This window comes from Chiloscyllium punctatum, chromosome 49 (assembly GCF_047496795.1).
Source record: "Chiloscyllium punctatum isolate Juve2018m chromosome 49, sChiPun1.3, whole genome shotgun sequence".
NCBI lineage: Eukaryota > Metazoa > Chordata > Chondrichthyes > Orectolobiformes > Hemiscylliidae > Chiloscyllium > Chiloscyllium punctatum.
Window position 1 is genome coordinate 46686802 of NC_092787.1, and position 14707 is coordinate 46701508.

At 41.3% G+C, this 14707-nt stretch overlaps 1 protein-coding gene and 1 non-coding gene across 2 annotated transcripts in view; one reads left to right on the forward strand and one right to left on the reverse strand.

Annotated features, from left to right (window-relative positions):
- The window catches only part of LOC140469677 (neural proliferation differentiation and control protein 1-like), a 207976-nt gene that overhangs the window by 146672 nt on the left and 46597 nt on the right, over positions 1-14707 (forward strand). The gene's annotated exons all lie outside the window — the stretch shown is intronic.
- Positions 7218-7288, reverse strand: trnag-gcc (transfer RNA glycine (anticodon GCC)). The gene has a single exon. It is a non-coding gene; the product is annotated as a tRNA-Gly (tRNA).

Sequence of the window (14707 nt, forward strand, 5' to 3'; positions counted from 1 at the left end):
TTGTAATTCATTTTATGAAATATTTTCCAGATTATCAGCTTCAGAATTACTAACTATGGAACATAGTCCTTTACAAAGCATATTGCTGTTTAAAAGCTAAGCAGGAATGAGAATATAAGTGCTGATATGTGTTGCTGTGCAGTGCAATAGCTAGTTGTCATTCTTTGTCTGCTCCTTTCTATATCAAGGATATAATAGCCAATCCAGTTTCTCTGGGCAGTTTATCATTGGATTTTTCCTATTGGCTGGTGGGGAGAAGCCGATGTTCATTCATTCCAGTTTGCCACAGGCTTTCAGATAGAAGAAGGCTGACATCAGTGCATGCAGCATCTAGTGCCTTTACCCTACTCCTTTCTCCCAGAAAATAGCTTATTAGCATTCTTTATTTTGTCTTTACCATATTTGATTTGTACACAAGAATGAATGTATATAGAATTCTACTTCCAAAGTGCCTTTTTGTACTGATTGAAATTAGTGTCAGCTTCCCTTTGAGGAGGGACTACAAACACTGGAAAGGTAAGAGTGGGTTTTAACTCTTTATCTAATGTATCATTATAAAACTTATCTAACTGAGGTGTTCAAATGATATCATGCTACACTTTCTTTACTATATTTTCAATACAAAGCATTTGAGAGATGCTAAGAAATGCTTTGTTCAGATTATTGTTTTAATGATATTTTGCATTAGTAAAATTGTCCTGTCTCGAAAATTAGATTTGTCTAAGCATCTATTTACATACTGATAAAATATATGAAGTAGCTCATACTGTGTCCATAGCAACACCTTTAACGTCACCTACAATAGTGATGAGACAAAAGCAGCAGCTGTCCAGTTTTGTATCTGCAACACCAATGAACTTTCTTTGTTCACCCTTTTCCTTCATCAAGGTAGAAAATTCAATTTCAAGAAAAATAGCAAATGATATATCCTGAAAGATTTTTAAATTCTATTTAAATTCTACCTAATCCCAAACTGTATGATACAATATATCGCTGTCCTTTCCCCTAACTTGCATTTTTCAATCCAGAATGTGCAACAGAACAAATTTTCTCTTTGCCGTTAAAGCTGTCAAGTGAAACTCTGCCCTGTGCCAGCACATGTCCTGGTAGTGGCAAGGTTATCCTGAGGCAGTAAACTTCATAAATAGCAATAATTGGCATCATTAGAAGGAAGTGTGCAGTTAGTGTACAAAATATTGTTAGCTTTCACTCTAGGCATGAATAAAACAGCGAATACTTGAAGCTTTTTAACCTAATAAGTTTATAACAAACAGGAAGGACATGAATCGCAGATCAGTTTGAGTATGTGGGAATTACACATTCAGAATGAAAACTACAATTTGAAAACTGTCTTGGATTGACAATGTCACTATTGCAATATTTGATAACAACTTTAAAGCTTGATGCAAGGAGTTAGACAGTTGGATAAAGTAATTGATTCATGATTGGTACTGTTTCAGTTTTCCTGTAAGTAAATAAAAACTTATCTAACTGAGGTGTTCAAATGATATCATACCACATTTTCTTTACTCTATTTTCACATGCATTTATCAAATAGGTTACGGTCTTAAATTCACTTATGGCAGTACAATGTTGAGGCATTATGTTCTTCAACTTTTCATATTGCTTTGATTATTATAGTACAATGCCATGACTGTAGACAATCCAATGGCGTCTCATCTAAATGGACATGTGAAATGGTAGTTGACCTTTGAGATGATAGAACTTTTTATAATCAAATCCTACCTAGCATCTTTACTGTCCTCACCCAATCTGTACACTTCGAGTTAGTGACTGAAGAGGAAAAAAGCTGGAGACTTTTTTTTAAACTGCATCTTGTTCAAGGATATTGATGCCAATTTGAATAAATCCCACTACTTTCCAGGCTGAGATCAGCTAGTACACATATCCACCGATCTCTATATTTCAGCTGCATTACCAACCGAGCAGAACAGATGTCCACAATATCCTTCAAGTCACCCAGTTTCTTGTCTGTAGAGAAGGCTATTAGTGTTAGAAATGCAGGTCTCTTTAAGGTCAAACCAAAAGATATTTTCTAATTAACCTGTTCAAAGATGAAGTAGGTGGGACTTGAACCTGGGCCTTCAGGCTCAAAAGTATTACCCTGGATTAGGTGCTTTATGAAGATGTACAATACATGCCACACCAAGAAATGAGCATGAAAATTTATGGATTGTTGTTAAATGTCATCTGATTTCCTGAATCCTTCAGAACTGAAGGACAAGTCATTGGACTTAAAACATTAACTCTGCTTCTCTCCCCGCAGCACTACCATTACAACAGAGGATACCCAGGGACAAACAAAAGATATTTTCTAATTAACCTGTTTTGTGGTGTTATGACACACCTCTAGAGCAGATGGGACTTCAACCCAGGCCTCCTGGTCCAGAGATAGGGACTCTACCGCTGTGCCACAAGAGCCCCAAAATAATCCAGAAAATCTTTTTCCTAATACATCTGTTCAGAGATGTTATTATACACCTGCAACAGGTGGGACTTGAACCTGGGACTCCTGGATCACAAGTGGGGACACTATCAATGCACCACATGCACCCTAAGGATAAGCCAGAACTGTTCGAGTGAATTGAGAACATGTGATGCTGATTGGACTTTTGTGACACTTTGTGGTATAGTAGTTATGTCCTTACCTCTAGGCCAGAAGGTCTGAATTCACTTCCCTGAGAAGTATATAATGACATATCTGAACAAACTGATGTCTAAGATGAAACCTAAATGGAGCTGGACCTTAGGGTTCTTGTGGTGTCGTGGCATGCCTGTTGAAAGGATTACATCTGAAACATTGACTGTCCTGCACCTCAGATGCTGCCTGACCTGCTGTGTTTTTCCAGTGCCACCCTTTTTGACAGTGGCAGTATCCCTGCCTCTGAAGCAGAGTCATATCATGCTCGAAATATTGACTCTGTTTCCATTTCCACAAATGCTACTGGACTGGCTGAATTTCTCCAACATTTTCTATGTCTAATTCACATGGAAGTGTGAGTTGGAATAGGTTGCCTTTCAGTCTGTTATCTTTCTCTGTATGTACGTTTGCTCGCTGAGCTGAAAAATTCATTTTCAGACGTTTCGTCACAATACTAGGTAACATCATCAGTGAGCCTTTGGTGAAGCACTGGTGTTAGTGAACTTTCCATTTATGTGTTTAGGTTTCCTTGATTGGTGATGTCATTTCAGTCACTGGCCCTCCTAGCCCTTCTGGTCACTCATACAACTACCCAGCCAGTCTCTCACTTGTGAACCTCACTGAAGTAAATGCAGGAGCGAATCAGCCTCTGATTTGAGGAGCAGTTTCTTTCTAAATCTTTGAGTTATGCTGATCTATATTTTAAGCAATGGCTCAGATAAGAGCCTTTGGTGGGAGAGTGAAGCGAGATACAGTAGCCTGTGGACCGACTGTTGGATAAGCCTGACCTAAATGAGTTTAGATTTGAGTGGTGCTGGAAAAGCACAGCAGGTCAGGCAACATTCAAGGAGCAGGAAAATTGACATTTCGGGCAAAAGCCCTTCATCAGGAATAGAACAATAGAATAGAACAATACAGCACAGAACAGGCCCTTCGGCCCACGATGTTGTGCCGAACTTCTATCCTAGATTAAGCACCCATCCATGTACCTATCCAAATGCAGCTTAAAGGTTGCCAATGATTCTGACTCTACCACTCCCACGGGCAGCGTATTCCATGCCCCCACCACTCTCTGGGTAAAGAACCCACCCCTGACATCTCCCCTATACCTTCCACCCTTCACCTTAAATTTATGTCCCCTTGTAACACTCTGTTGTACCCGGGGAAAAAGCATCTGACTGTCTACTCTATCTATTCCTCTGATCATCTTATAAATCTCTATCAAGTCACCCCTCATCCTTCGCCGTTCCAACGAGAAAAGGCCGAGAACTCTCAACCTATCCTCATACGACCTATTCTCCATTCCAGGCAACATCCTGGTAAATCTTCTCTGCACCCTCTCCAAAGCTTCCACATCTTTCCAGGGTGGAGAGATAAATGGGTAGGGCTGGGGAGAAGGTAGCAAAGAGTACAATAAGTGAATGGGGGTGGAGATGGAGGTGATAGGTCAGAGAGCAGGGTGGGAGAAGGTAGCAAAGAGTACAATAGGTGAATGGGGGTGGGGATGGAGGTGATAGGTCAGAGGGGAGGGTGGAGTGGATAGGTGGGAAGGGAGATTGGCAGGTAGGACAGGTCATGGGGATGATGTTGAGCTGGAAGGTGGGAACTGAGGTAAGGTGGGGGGAGAGGAAATGAGAAAACTGGTGAAGTCCACATTGATGCCCTGGGGTTGAAGTGTTCCGAGGTGGAAGATGAGGCGTTCTTCCTCCAGGCATTGGGTGGTGAGGAAGCAGTGGTGGAGGAGGCCCAGGACCTGCATGTCCTTGGGATAGTTGAAATGTTGGGCCGCAGGGTGGTGGGGTTGATTGGTGCGGGTGTCCTAGAGATGTTCCCTGAAGCGCTCTGCTAGGAGGAATCCAGTCTCCCTAATGTAAAGGAGACTGCATCAGGACTAACGGATACAACAAATGACATTGGTGGATATGCAGGTGAAACTTTGGATGTGGAAGGCTCCTTTGAGGCCTTGGATGGTGTTGAGGGAGGAGGTGTGGGTGCAGGTTTTTCAATTCCTGCAGTGGCAGGGGAGGGTGCCAGGAAGGGAGGGTGGGTTGTTGGGGGGCATGGATCTGACCAGGTAGTCACGGAGGGAACGGACTTTGCGGAAAGGGGTGGGGAGGGAAATATATCCCTGGTAGTGGGGTCCGTTTAGAGGTGGCGGAAATGTTGGCAGATGATATGGTTAATGTGAATGTTGGTAGAGTGGAAAGTGAGAAGGGGAGGGGGTGGGGAGGGGACGGTTCTGTCCTTGTTACGGTTGGAGAGGTGGGGTTTGAGGGCGGAGGTGTGGGATATAGATGAGATGCATTGGCGTGTATCTTCAACCACACTCAAAGCACACAGATGCTTATGGAGTAATTGATTAATTTGAATTTAAATCAGATATAATAGATGGTTACTATTTATCTCCCCAAGATGGGAAATCTTAAACACAGTGGCTCAGTGGTTAGCATTGCTGCCTCACAGCGCCTGGGACTCTAGTTTGATTCCATCCTCAGGCAACTGCCTGTGTGGAATTTGCACCTTCTGCATGGGTTTCCTTGGAATGCTCCAGTTTCTTCCTACAGTCCAAAGACGTGCAGGTTAGGTGGATTGGCCATGCTAAACTGCTCATAGTGTCCATGGATTTGTTGGCTAAGTGGATTGACCATGGGAAATGCAGGGTTGCAGGGTTAGGATGGGAGGTTTGGTGGGTCTGGTTTCAGATGCTCTTCAGAGGGTTTGTGTGGACCCGATGGGATGACTGGCCTGCTTCCACACTGTAGGAATTCAATGATTCTATAGGGTGTCGAGCATTTGCAGTTGTAATACCAACCCTTTGAATAAAGAAATCTCTCAGTCCTTAGACTTCATTTCCTGAGAATGTTGGCTATTGCATTGAGTATGGTCAATGCTGGGATAATTGGATTTTTAACGTCTTTGGGCCTAAGGAGAGAGGGTGCAAAAATGGAATTGAAGCTGAAGATCAAATTTGATTATATTCAACACTAAAGTAGACTCAAGCAGTCATATAGGCCACACCTGTTTGCTATGTTTGTCATTTTTTTTCTCAAAAGCTACCTTTCAGTTTCAATCTGCGGTTCTATTACATAATGCAGTTTTACTGTTCTGCAATGCACTCAATTATGTACAATACTAATATCCTCTGGATATGTCCTGTATGACTGTTGTTGTGCTGAGACTCTGGTGCTGCAGTATGACTCCTGCACAGTGCTGATTCAGTTTCTGCAATACACTGTGTGAGTCCTAAGCAGTACTGACACATTGATGACTCATGTATTGAACAGTGAACAGTACAGCAGAGGAACCGGCCCTATAGCCCACCATGTCTGTGCCGACATCATGGCATTCTAAACTAATCCCATCTGCCTGTGCATGATTTGTATTCCTCTACTCAATGCCTGTTCATCTATCTAAGTGCCTGCTAAACTTTACTATCATCTGTGCTTCTGTCATCTCCCCTAGTAGTGCGTTCCAGGTGCCTGCTATCCTCTGCATAAAAAGAAAACTTTGCTAATGCATCTCTTTTAAACTTTTCCCCTCTCACTTTAAATCTATGCCCTCTAGTATTTGACATTTCCACCCTGGAAAAAAGACTCTGACTATCCACTGTATCCATGTCTCCCATAATTTTATATACTTCTATCAGGTCGCCTTTCAGCTTCTGACCTGTACCGAGTTTATCCAAATTCTCATTTTGGCAAATACACTCCAATCCAGACGATGTCCTGGTAAACCTGTTTTGTACCCTCTCCAAAGCCTGTACAACCTTCTTATAGTTCCAATGCTTTCTGTGCAGTGCAATAAATGTCTCCTCATTTCTCAGACTCATTTCCCTTATTACTGCTATGTGATTCCAGATTGGGTCTCCCTGTTTAATATCTATGGGAAGCTTCCACTGCAAAATGTTTGTTATATTTTGGAATATTGTTTGTTGAATTTTGTTTGCTGTAATTTTGTCACATTATTTATTACCAGCAGAATAATTTTGCTTTACTAGTATATTTTCTCACTAACAAGTTGGGTGGAAATCAGCTGCTTGTTTTGTCCATTCAGTTTGATAGCTTCAAAGATACATTGTTATTAGATTAGATTAGATTAGATTAGATTACTTACAGTGTGGAAACAGGCCCTTCGGCCCAACAAGTCCACACCGCCCCGCCGAAGCGTAACCCACCCATACCCCTACATCTACATCTACCCCTTACCTAACACTACGGGCAATTTAGCATGACCAATTCACCTGACCTGCACATCTTTGGACTGTGGGAGGAAACCGGAGCACCCGGAGGAAACCCACGCAGACACGGGGAGAATGTGCAAACTCCACACAGTCAGTCGCCTGAGGCGGGAATTGAACCCTGGTCTCTGGCGCTGTGAGGCAGCAGTGCTAACCACTGGGTAAAAACAATGACTGCAGATGCTGAAAATCAAATACTGGATTAGTGGTGCTGGAAGAGCACAGCAGTTCAGGCAGCATCCAACGAGCAGCGAAATCAACGTTTCGGGCAATAGCCCTTCATCACGGGTGCCACCGTGCCGCCCACAATACACCAGCTGCATTGGCCGGGAATCGAACCCGGGCCTCCCGCGTGGCAGGCGAGAATTCTACCACTGAACCACCAATCCAACATTGGTTGTGATACATTGACAATTATAGTGAACTCTCTATGTCTGCAACACCTTTCTTCAGGGATTCATTTTCCCAAGTATTTTAAAATATCCAAACTGAACCACCTCATCCAAGAACAAGCATGAAGAAATCGTATCTTTCTTGAACAACATTAACATCGTAATTTCCTGGCCCTTGTAAATTAAGAAACTATGTATAATGACACATACTTTCAAGTTACTAATGCCCTTACTAACATGTGTGACATAAGTCCAGAAATCTCTTCCTCAGTATAGAATTGGAAATCCATTTTTATGACTGGAGCTGTTAAACATTGAGATGACTAAACAAAATGTGAGTCATAGAGGTGTACAGCATGGAAACAGACCCTTCAGTCCAACCCTTCCATGCTGACCAGATATCCCAACCCAATCTAGTCCCACCTGCCACCACCCAGCCCATATCCCTCCAAACCCTTCCTATTCATATACCCATCCAAATGCCTCTTAAATGTTGCAATTGTACCAGCCTCCACCACATCCTCTGGCAGCTCATTCCATACACGTACCACCTCTGCGTGAAAAAGTTGCCCCTTAGGTTTAGGGTGTGAGAGGAAAGATATAACAAGAGACCTATGTCCTCTAGTTCTGGACTCCCTGACCCCAGGGAAAAGACTTTGTCTATTTACCCTATCCATGCCCCTCATAATTTTGTAAACCTCTATAAGGTCACCCCTCAGCCTCCGACGCTCCAGGGGAAACAGCCCCAGCCTGTTCAGCTTCTGGATCTAAATATTTATCATATGCTTATAGGTTGGATTGCTCTGTATTACGGACCAATGTGTGCATTATGTTAGTTTTTCATTTTTTAAACTTAAAGTGAATAATATAAGTGAATTTAAAGCTTTTGTTATAGTGAGCACTTTTGATTCGTTGTAGCAAAGGATAACATCAGCTTTTACATTTGATACTTCTTAGGTTCGTGTCACATTATGCTGATGTCTGTGCTCTAACTCAAATTATGCAAGCCAGTTCTTTCTCCCATGGTAGAATCATAGACAATGTGCATTCATGATTCTGCTGTCAGCATAAGGTTGTAATACATAAGAAGTTGGTGTTCAAAGGTGGAGGAGTTGTCTCATAGGCTTACTCAAACCTTTGGATGCATCAAATTTAAAAGTACTTTAAATCAGCCCCAGCATTGAATTAGGTCTGAAGGTAAATCTGAAAACTAGAAGGTAAGGTTAAAAATTAACTGAATTGAATACAGACCATAAAGATCCAAAGCTTGACCCTCATCCAGATATAACCAAAGCAACATTAGATTCAGTTTACAGTAATAGACCTCCATGGCCCCAAGTAGTCAAGAGAAAAATTGCCCAGGTTTGCTGCTTCTACATCGACTGTTGCCAGTTGGGTATTGTTATTCAGTGTGAGCATACTTAATGTTTGTGTGCCTCCCCTCCTAGTTGAACAGCTACGAATGCTGAGTAATTCCAGCATTTCTTGTTCTTTTTGCAATTCTATGCCAGCATCTGCTGTTGCCCATTGATAATTGATCCTTTGGCAAGGAACTAGAAGATGCCTTGGTTATAAACAGTATGCGAGCAATAAGCCCATGCCAGCAAGGAGTCCATATTTAGATTTAGACTTGGACTTTATTGTCACATGTACTCAAGTACAAAAGTGAAAAGTTTTCAATGTTGCCACACGAGGTGCCATCTTTTAGATACTTTTGTACCTAAGTACAAGAACTTAAGAACAAGGTAGAAAGAAATAATGTTTAACTTTTAACTTTTTTCAACTTAAGGAACAATAAGGAACTTTCTAGCTAAAAGTTCAACCATTGCACTATTTATGTGCTTGGATTGCATTTCCGACAACGGCTCAGTCTCCTCTGCTTTGGCACACTTTCCGCATGCTGGCTCAATATCCTCTGCTGTCGTCATTCCTGCAGATGTCAGAGGAACCTCATTGCCTTAAAGTGGGGAAAAAAATTGGCAAAAGGGGAAATGGGACAATGTTGTGTAAATGTAAAAAAATATATAGTCCCTACCAGTGGGAAAACTTCCATTTCCCATGTCAGCGGTTCTCTGGCCCCTGAATAAAATTGCCAAATTATATGTAGTTTTATACTGTGGGTCTATATCTACTCAAAATTGGATTGACAATGCTCAAAATTATTTGACATTGAGTCTTTAAGGTGGTAATGCTTGAGTTGGATCCAATCAAACTAGGCTGCAATAAACAGAGGTGCAAAGGGCCTCATGCAGTATCCCAACTCTCACTTATACTTGTGTATTTTTAGTTACCTCCTTTCTTAATAATTTTATTTAAATGCACAAAGTGCTTCAAATTGGTAAACATGCAATAATTCTAGGAGTAGTAAATGAACTTTGAATCTGCTTTTGTTGGATCAGAAAGGACATGTTGGCTACAAAATCAGAGTCATAGAATTCCTAGGCCATTCGAGTCCACACGGACCCTCCGAAGACCATCCCACCCAGACCTACTTCATCCCCACATTTCCCATTGTTAATTCACCTAGCCCGTACATCCCTAGATGCAGTGGGCAATTTAACATGGCTAATTCACCTAACCAACACATCTTTTGATTGTGGAGGGAAACAGGAGCATCCAGAGGAAGTCCATGCAGACATAGGGAGAATGTGTAAACTCCACACAAACAGTTGCTTGAGGGTAGATTCAAACCCTGGCACTGTGAGGCAGTAATGCTAACTGCTAAGCCAACATCGATCTGAACAGCCAAGTGAACGACCTGAAATATTTCATTTCAAAGCTTGCATCTCCAAAGATGCAGCATTGGCTTGGTGCTGCCCAGTCAGTTCCACTTATCTGTCTATGACTTAGAATGGGGCTTGAATCCACAACTTTCTGATTCAAAAGCAAAAAATTCTCGATTACCAGTTTTGAAGCATTGCACAAATGGATGTGAAATTGCTTGATTATGTCACACTGAAAACATTTTTTATGTTTATCCATGGGATGTGGGTGTCACTAGCTCGGCCAGCACTTATTGTCCAGAGGACTATTAAGAGTCAATCACATTGCTGAGAGTCTGGAGTCACATGTAGGCTAAACCAGGTCAGGATGGCAGATGTCATTCCCTAAAGGACATTAGTGAACTGGATGGGTTGTGCCCACAATCGGCAGTGATTTCATTGGTCATCATTAGATTTTAATTCCAGGCTTGTTTTAAAAATTTGATTTCAAATTTCACCTTCTGCCATGGTGGGATTCGAACCTGTGTCCTCAGAACATTATCTGGGGCTCTGGATTAATGGTCTAGTGGTAATATCACTAAGCCAAGCCTTGCTATAGATTGCTGATATAGGGCTGATTGGAATACACTTAAATATCGTTAAGTAAAGATTTAAGACGCTGAACGGGTTGATGCTGAGGGGTGCATTAAGCACTACCCAAAATGATGTCACATGAAATCAGGCAGGGAAATAGCTTTGGCTTTTGAAGAACTAAGACCTAACCTGTCAACAATAATGTAAATAGTGTCAATGTAACTTGGATCTAGTTGCTATCATGCAATGAACTATATCTCGTTTAAGTCAAGAGTGTAGTGCTGGAAAAGCACAGCAGGTCAGGCAGCATCCGAGAAGCAGGAAAATTCATGTTTTGGGCAAATGCATCAGGGCATTTTGCCAGAAACATCGATTTTCCTGCTTCTCTGATTCTGCCTGACCTGCTGTGCTTTTCCAGCACCACACTTTTGACTCTGATCTCCAGCATCTGCAGTCCTCACTTTTGCCCACATCTCGTTTAAGACATGTGCCTCTTATTAGACTACCAAGTGGTTTTCTTTTACCCCACTAGACCAAGCTGATCCTGTAAATGTGACCAGAACAGAACAGAGAATGGTGGCTGCAAATCTACCAGATGGATCTTCCACATGATGAGATCTGGAGAAGATTTCTCTTACAACAGATATAATCAAGCAGCTGGTATTATCCATTAATCAGGCCTCTGTGCCTGAACATAATGCTGCAGGAAAGGGCAACTAAATAGATTTTAATTTTAAATTGCTCTTTAGATCACTTGCACATTTTGTGAACGTATGAATGAAGAAACCAAGACAAGTAGCCTGGGCTGAAGAAATAAGTAGAAGGCAAGTCTTTCAAAATGCAAGCAGATTACATGTCTTGTGGAAGATAATAGGGTGGACATTAATAGATCTTGTGCCCATTTGCAGTCACATCATAGGTGTGAAGAATATCATTTTGGCAATGGTATGAACTATATAGAGTTGGTCCACTATTAAATTGATCAAGCCCTTTTGTTTCTGGCATCCCAGATAAGTGACTGAAATTGCTAGCTGTTCTTAAATATGCTCATCAGGCCTAAGACCTGGTGAGGGACACTGTCCCAAAATTGGTTTGCCTGTAAGATGACCAGGATGTACAAAATGAAGCAGAACAGAATAGCAGACTAAAATAAATCAATCGCTGATGCATTCAATGTGTTTTATGCTCATTTTGAACACAAGATCAGTGAAACAATGTACCCTGCCCAGACATTGGGTACCCCTGTCTCGGGTGCCTCTGTGCCCTTTCACTGCTCTAGGCATCAGATCGATCTTTTTGAGAGTGAACCAGGGAAAGCGACCGGTTCAAATGGAGTCCCCGGTCATGCACTCAGATCCTGTGTGTACCAGCTGGTGGGAGCATTTGCTAATACCTTTAACCTCTCCCTCTTATACTCATCATACATTTATTATTGTGTAGCCAAATTCCATCCCAAGACCATTTACAAGTTTGCTGACAACGCCACCACTGTAGGTTGAATCTCAAACAACAATGAGACAGAATACAGGAAAGAGATTGAGTGCTTAGTGACATAGTGCAAAGACGACAAACTCTCCATTAACATCAGCAAAACAAAGGAGCTCATCACTGATTTCAGTAAGTGGAGGGCACGCCCCTATTTGCATCAGTGGTTTTGAGGTCGAGATGGTCGAGAGCATCAAGTTTCTGGGAGTGATGATCACCAATAATCAGTCCTGGTCAATGCAATGGTCAAGAAAGCACAACAACATCTCTTTTTTTCCTCAGAAGGCTAGGGAAATTTGGCATGTCTACGGGATTCTTACCAATTTTTATAGATGCACCATAGAAGCATCCTGTCCACTGTGTGATATGGCAATTACTCTTCCCAAGACCACAAGAAACTACAGAGTTATAATCACAGGCCAGTCTATCACAAAAATCCGTTTTCCATCCATTGAGTTCACCTCTGCTTCCCACTGCCTTGAAACAACTAACATAATCAAAGACCCCTATCACCCCCCTCCCTGGTTACGCTCTCTTCCACCCTCTTTCATTGGGCAGAAGATATAAAAGTTTGAATACATTTACGAACACATTAAAGAATAGCTTCTCCCCTGCTGTAATCAGACTTTTGAACAGATCTCTTAAATGTTAGTATTGATCTGTGTGTGTGTGTGTGTGTCTCTCTCTCTCTCTCTCTCTCTCTCTCTTTCTCTCTCTCTCTCTCTGTGGCTGTAACACTATTCCGCACTCTTATTTCTTCCCTGATGCTCTTTGTATGATATGATCTGCCTGTATGCGTGAAAAACAACTCTTTGCACTGTATTTCAGTACAAGTGACAACAATAAATCAAATTCAAATGATAAAAGATTAATTAATATTATATCCATGTTTATGTGTATTGCTGGGATCTTTGCGCTTCATGTTGTGTTTCATAATTTCAATGGGATACTTAAATCTTTTTAATCCTGAGGTATCTATATGGTTAAATGTTGCAGTGATTAACTAGTATGGTTAATTCCTTAAGTTGATTTAATTATGATTTAATTTGAGAACTTTCTTTCAATAAAACTCAAACTTGTCCCAAATTTAATTTTTGTTTTTTTCCATACTGTTGTTAACAATATGCAAAGATAGAATATATTTGTATACTTCAAAACCAGTATTAATTTAGATGAAATTTTTAATATATGAATGTCATAAACTTCGGTCAGTCAACTCTGAACATTTTGACATAGTGTAATATTCATATTCACTCAATTTTAATGCTTTAACTCAAATTGGGGAGTAGCATTTGATGTGCCAAAAGTGGCTTTTAATTGTACCTGGGCAAACATTTGACTAAAAGGTGTGGCTCACAGTAATAGGAGGTGCCCAATGACAGCAAATTTCAATTTGTTTTTGCTATAGACCCCTCATTTTTTTTCTTCATCACCGACTGCATGCAGAGAAATAAACTACTTGTGCACTGCTGAGGCTGAACAAGTATCATTACTCAATTGTAAAATTAATATTTTGGAGTTTTGTATTTGAGTTTGCGTTTGAAAACTATCTGGCAATTAGATCAACACAATTAAAACCTGAAGGGGATGTTTTGGTTTCCATTGAGTACTGAAAGCTAAACATATAATACTGACGGGAAGGACAGAAACTCGTTGATCCAAATTCTTCCCCAGAAATTTTTGTCTCTTTTGGATATTGTATTGTATATTTAATGTTTTAAAACTAAAGCTGTCTGCTACTTCATACCATTCAAAAATAGATACATCAACTTTCTTTGGAACAGGATCTCCGTTTAACTGTGTTGGGGGTCTCTGACCTTTGTATGGTAGTTCTGTGTTGTTTAATAGTCACTATAGCAAGTAAACTGCTTAGGAGATCCTGCTTTTTATGTTTCTTTTCATCCTGACTGTCTGAAGGGAATTTGCATTTGTTGAATTGAGAGATAATTCGACTGTACCGATACAGTGCATACGAGAAGAAAGTCCATGATCATGAAGAGTTGTTGTCAAGAATGTCTTTTTAGGTTTAATTAGTTTGTAATGAGAGTAGAAACTGGATTTTTATCTTTCTTCAACTCATCACGATAACCAAAATGTTCCTTAAAGTTACTGCTGCATTAAACTTGTGCATTTATTAGTTTGTCGACATTAGACATGTCATTTATTGGGTTTCTTTATTTAGTTTGATGAACTGCTATTGTTGTGATAAAGTGCTGAAAATATGTTGCTGGAAAAGTGCAGCAGGTCAGGCAGCATCCAAGGAGCAGGAGAATCAACGTTTCGGGCATGAGCCCTTCTTCAGGAATGAGGAAAGTGTGTCCAGCAGGCTAAGATAAAGGGTAGGGAGGAGGGACTTGGGGGAGGGGCATTGGAAATGCGATAGGTGGAAGGAGGTTAAGGTGAGGGTGATAGGCTGGAGTGGGGGTGAGGGCGGAGAGGTCAGGAAGAAGATTGCAGGTTAGGAAGGTGGTGCTGAGTTCGAAGGTTGGGACTGAGACAAGGTGGGGGGAGGGGAAATGAGGAAACTGGAGAAATCTGAGTTCATTCCTTGTGGTTGGAGGGTTCCTAGGCAGAAGATGAGGCGCTCTTCCTCCAGCCGTCATGTTGCTATGGTCTGGCGATGGAGGAGTCCAAG